Raw genomic sequence first — 5,954 nt, forward strand, 5'->3', positions numbered from 1 at the left:
GAGAGAGGTTATCACCATCAGGTAACATAGAGGGAGACAGGAGAGAGGTTATCACCATCAGGTAACAACATAGAGGGAGACAGGAGAGAGGTTATCACCATCAGGTAACAACATAGAGGGAGACAGGAGAGAGGTTATCACCATCAGGTAACATAGAGGGAGACAGGAGAGAGGTTATCACCATCAGGTAACATAGAGGGAGACAGGAGAGAGGTTATCACCATCAGGTAACATAGAGGGAGACAGGAGAGAGGTTATCACCATCAGATAACATAGAGGGGGACAGGAGAGAGGTTATCACCATCAGGTAACATAGAGGGAGACAGGAGAGAGGTTATCACCATCAGGTAACAACATAGAGGGGGACAGGAGAGAGGTTATCACCATCAGGTAACATAGAGGGAGACAGGAGAGAGGTTATCACCATCAGGTAACATAGAGGGAGACAGGAGAGAGGTTATCACCATCAGGTAACATAGAGGGAGACAGGAGAGAGGTTATCACCATCAGGTAACATAGAGGGGGACAGGAGAGAGGTTATCACCATCAGGTAACATAGAGGGAGACAGGAGAGAGGTTATCACCATCAGGTAACAACATAGAGGGAGACAGGAGAGAGGTTATCACCATCAGGTAACAACATAGAGGGAGACAGGAGAGAGGTTATCACCATCAGGTAACAACATAGAGGGAGACAGGAGAGAGGTTATCACCATCAGGTAACATAGAGGGGGACAGGAGAGAGGTTATCACCATCAGGTAACATAGAGGGAGACAGGAGAGAGGTTATCACCATCAGGTAACAACATAGAGGGAGACAGGAGAGAGGTTATCACCATCAGGTAACATAGAGGGAGACAGGAGAGAGGTTATCACCATCAGGTAACAACATAGAGGGAGACAGGAGAGAGGTTATCACCATCAGGTAACAACATAGAGGGAGACAGGAGAGAGGTTATCACCATCAGGTAACATAGAGGGAGACAGGAGAGAGGTTATCACCATCAGGTAACAACATAGAGGGGGACAGGAGAGAGGTTATCACCATCAGTTAACATAGAGGGAGACAGGAGAGAGGTTATCACCATCAGGTAACATAGAGGGGGACAGGAGAGAGGTTATCACCATCAGGTAACATAGAGGGAGACAGGAGAGAGGTTATCACCATCAGGTAACAACATAGAGGGAGACAGGAGAGAGGTTATCACCATCAGGTAACATAGAGGGAGACAGGAGAGAGATTATCACCATCAGGTAACAACATAGAGACAGGAGAGAGGTTATCACCATCAGGTAACATAGAGGGAGACAGGAGAGAGGTTATCACCATCAGGTAACATAGAGGGAGACAGGAGAGAGGTTATAACCATCAGGTAACATAGAGGGAGACAGGAGAGAGGTTATCACCATCAGGTAACATAGAGGGAGACAGGAGAGAGGTTATCACCATCAGGTAACATAGAGGGGGACAGGAGAGAGGTTATCACCATCAGGTAACATAGAGGGGGACAGGAGAGAGGTTATCACCATCAGGTAACAACATAGAGGGAGACAGGAGAGAGGTTATCACCATCAGGTAACATAGAGGGAGACAGGAGAGAGGTTATCACCATCAGGTAACAACATAGAGGGGGACAGGAGAGAGGTTATCACCATCAGGTAACATAGAGGGAGACAGGAGAGAGGTTATCACCATCAGGTAACATAGAGGGAGACAGGAGAGAGGTTATCACCATCAGGTAACATAGAGGGAGACAGGAGAGAGATTATCACCATCAGGTAACATAGAGGGAGACAGGAGAGAGGTTATCACCATCAGGTAACATAGAGGGAGACAGGAGAGAGGTTATCACCATCAGGTAACATAGAGGGAGACAGGAGAGAGGTTATCACCATCAGGTAACATAGAGGGAGACAGGAGAGAGGTTATCACCATCAGGTAACAACATAGAGGGAGACAGGAGAGAGGTTATCACCATCAGGTAACAACATAGAGGGAGACAGGAGAGAGGTTATCACCATCAGGTAACAACATAGAGGGAGACAGGAGAGAGGTTATCACCTTCAGGTAACATAGAGGGGGACAGGAGAGAGGTTATCACCATCAGGTAACATAGAGGGGGACATGAGATAGGTTATCACCATCAGGTAACATAGAGGGGGACAGGAGAGAGGTTATCACCATCAGGTAACATAGAGGGAGACAGGAGAGAGGTTATCACCATCAGGTAACATAGAGGGAGACAGGAGAGAGGTTATCACCATCAGGTAACATAGAGGGGGACAGGAGAGAGGTTATCACCATCAGGTAACAACATAGAGGGAGACAGGAGAGAGGTTATCACCATCAGGTAACAACATAGAGGAAGACAGGAGAGAGGTTATCACCATCAGGTAACATAGAGGGAGACAGGAGAGAGGTTATCACCATCAGGTAACAACATAGAGGGCGACAGGAGAGAGGTTATCACCATCAGGTAACATAGAGGGAGACAGGAGAGAGGTTATCACCATCAGGTAACATAGAGGGGGACAGGAGAGAGGTTATCACCATCAGGTAACATAGAGGGAGACAGGAGAGAGGTTATCACCATCAGGTAACATAGAGGGAGACAGGAGAGAGGTTATCACCATCAGGTATAACATAGAGGGAGACAGGAGAGAGGTTATCACCATCAGGTAACATAGAGGGAGACAGGAGAGAGGTTATCACCATCAGGTAACAACATAGAGGGAGACAGGAGAGAGATTATCACCATCAGGTAACAACATAGAGGGAGACAGGAGAGAGGTTATCACCATCAGGTAACATAGAGGGAGACAGGAGAGAGGTTATCACCATCAGGTAACATAGAGGGGAACAGGAGAGAGGTTATCACCATCAGGTAACATAGAGGGAGACAGGAGAGAGGTTATCACCATCAGGTAACATAGAGGGGGACAGGAGAGAGGTTATCACCATCAGGTAACAACATAGAGACAGGAGAGAGGTTATCACCATCAGGTAACATAGAGGGGGACAGGAGAGAGGTTATCACCATCAGGTAACATAGAGGGAGACAGGAGAGAGGTTATCACCATCAGGTAATATAGAGGGAGACAGGAGAGAGGTTATCACCATCAGGTAACAACATAGAGGGAGACAGGAGAGAGGTTATCACCATCAGGTAACATAGAGGGAGACAGGAGAGAGGTTATCACCATCAGGTAACAACATAGAGGGGGACAGGAGAGAGGTTATCACCATCAGGTAACAACATAGAGGGAGACAGGAGAGAGGTTATCACCATCAGGTAACAACATAGAGGAAGACAGGAGAGAGGTTATCACCATCAGGTAACATAGAGGGAGACAGGAGAGAGGTTATCACCATCAGGTAACAACATAGAGGGAGACAGGAGAGAGGTTATCACCATCAGGTAACAACATAGAGGGAGACAGGAGAGAGGTTATCACCATCAGGTAACATAGAGGGAGACAGGAGAGAGATTATCACCATCAGGTAACATAGAGGGAGACAGGAGAGAGGTTATCACCATCAGGTAACATAGAGGGAGACAGGAGAGAGGTTATCACCATCAGGTAACATAGAGGGAGACAGGAGAGAGGTTATCACCATCAGGTAACATAGAGGGGGACAGGAGAGAGGTTATCACCATCAGGTAACAACATAGAGACAGGAGAGAGGTTATCAATTTTCAGGTAACATAGAGGGGGACAGGAGAGAGGTTATCACCATCAGGTAACATAGAGGGGGACAGGAGAGAGGTTATCACCATCAGGTAACATAGAGGGAGACAGGAGAGAGGTTATCACCATCAGGTAACATAGAGGGAGACAGGAGAGAGATTATCACCATCAGGTAACATAGAGGGAGACAGGAGAGAGGTTATCACCATCAGGTAACATAGAGGGAGACAGGAGAGAGGTTATCACCATCAGTTAACATAGAGGGAGACAGGAGAGAGATTATCACCATCAGGTAACAACATAGAGACAGGAGAGAGGTTATCACCATCAGGTAACATAGAGGGAGACAGGAGAGAGGTTATCACCATCAGGTAACAACATAGAGGGAGACAGGAGAGAGGTTATCACCATCAGGTAACATAGAGGGAGACAGGAGAGAGGTTATCACCATCAGGTAACATAGAGGGAGACAGGAGAGAGGTTATCACCATCAGGTAACAACATAAAGGGAGACAGGAGAGAGGTTATCACCATCAGGTAACAACATAGAGGGAGACAGGAGAGAGGTTATCACCATCAGATAACATAGAGGGAGACAGGAGAGAGGTTATCACCATCAGGTAACAACATAGAGGGGGACAGGAGAGAGGTTATCACCATCAGGTAACATAGAGGGAGACAGGAGAGAGGTTATCACCATCAGGTAACATAGAGGGAGACAGGAGAGAGGTTATCACCATCAGGTAACAACATAGAGGGAGACAGGAGAGAGGTTATCACCATCAGGTAACATAGAGGGGGACAGGAGAGAGGTTATCACCATCAGGTAACAACATAGAGGGAGACAGGAGAGAGGTTATCACCATCAGGTAACATAGAGGGGGACAGGAGAGAGGTTATCACCATCAGGTAACAACATAGTTGGAGACAGGAGAGAGGTTATCACCATCAGGTAACATAGAGGGAGACAGGAGAGAGGTTATCACCATCAGGTAACAACATAGAGGGAGACAGGAGAGAGGTTATCACCATCAGGTAACATAGAGGGAGACAGGAGAGAGGTTATCACCATCAGGTAACAACATAGAGGGAGACAGGAGAGAGGTTATCACCATCAGGTAACAACATAGAGGGAGACAGGAGAGAGGTTATCACCATCAGGTAACATAGAGGGAGACAGGAGAGAGGTTATCACCATCAGGTAACAACATAGAGGGAGACAGGAGAGAGGTTATCACCATCAGGTAACAACATAGAGGGAGACAGGAGAGAGGTTATCACCATCAGGTAACATAGAGGGAGACAGGAGAGAGGTTATCACCATCAGGTAACATAGAGGGGAACAGGAGAGAGGTTATCACCATCAGGTAACATAGAGGGAGACAGGAGAGAGGTTATCACCATCAGGTAACAACATAGAGGGAGACAGGAGAGAGGTTATCACCATCAGTTAACATAGAGGGAGACAGGAGAGAGGTTATCACCATCAGGTAACATAGAGGGGGACAGGAGAGAGGTTATCACCATCAGGTAACAACATAGAGGGAGACAGGAGAGAGGTTATCACCATCAGGTAACATAGAGGGAGACAGGAGAGAGGTTATCACCATCAGGTAACATAGAGGGAGACAGGAGAGAGGTTATCACCATCAGGTAACATAGAGGGAGACAGGAGAGAGGTTCTCACCATCAGGTAACATAGAGGGAGACAGGAGAGAGGTTATCACCATCAGGTAACATAGAGGGAGACAGGAGAGAGGTTATCACCATCAGGTAACATAGAGGGAGACAGGAGAGAGGTTATCACCATCAGGTAACATAGAGGGGGACAGGAGAGAGGTTATCACCATCAGGTAACATAGAGGGAGACAGGAGAGAGGTTATCACCATCAGGTAACATAGAGGGAGACAGGAGAGAGGTTATCACCATCAGGTAACATAGAGGGGAACAGGAGAGAGGTTATCACCATCAGGTAACATAGAGGGAGACAGGAGAGAGGTTATCACCATCAGGTAACAACATAGAGGGAGAAGGGAGAGAGGTTATCACCATCAGTTAACATAGAGGGAGACAGGAGAGAGGTTATCACCATCAGGTAACATAGAGGGGGACAGGAGAGAGGTTATCACCATCAGGTAACAACATAGAGGGAGACAGGAGAGAGGTTATCACCATCAGGTAACATAGAGGGAGACAGGAGAGAGGTTATCACCATCAGGTAACATAGAGGGAGACAGGAGAGAGGTTATCACCATCAGGTAAC

At 47.2% G+C, this 5,954-nt stretch overlaps 2 long non-coding RNA genes across 4 annotated transcripts in view; both read left to right on the forward strand.

Moving 5' to 3' along the window:
- LOC129847053 (uncharacterized) overlaps positions 1–2,038 on the forward strand; it is a 32,975-nt gene extending 30,937 nt beyond the window's left edge. For 2 of the 3 annotated variants that reach the window (XR_008758370.1, XR_008758372.1), the window contains 2 exons: positions 1–1,037; positions 1,118–2,038. The exon at positions 1–1,037 is cut by the window's left edge. This is a non-coding gene — a long non-coding RNA (uncharacterized LOC129847053). The remainder of the gene's footprint in view (positions 1,038–1,117) is intronic. The other variant, XR_008758371.1, reaches the window with a different exon arrangement.
- Positions 2,039–2,649: 611 nt separating this feature from the next.
- LOC129847054 (uncharacterized) lies at positions 2,650–4,490 on the forward strand. The gene is made up of 3 exons (XR_008758373.1): positions 2,650–2,911; positions 2,991–3,608; positions 3,729–4,490. It is a non-coding gene; the product is annotated as an uncharacterized LOC129847054 (long non-coding RNA).
- The last annotated feature ends 1,464 nt before the right edge of the window (positions 4,491–5,954 follow it).

This window comes from Salvelinus fontinalis, unplaced genomic scaffold (assembly GCF_029448725.1).
Source record: "Salvelinus fontinalis isolate EN_2023a unplaced genomic scaffold, ASM2944872v1 scaffold_0687, whole genome shotgun sequence".
Classification (NCBI taxonomy): Eukaryota; Metazoa; Chordata; class Actinopteri; order Salmoniformes; family Salmonidae; genus Salvelinus; species Salvelinus fontinalis.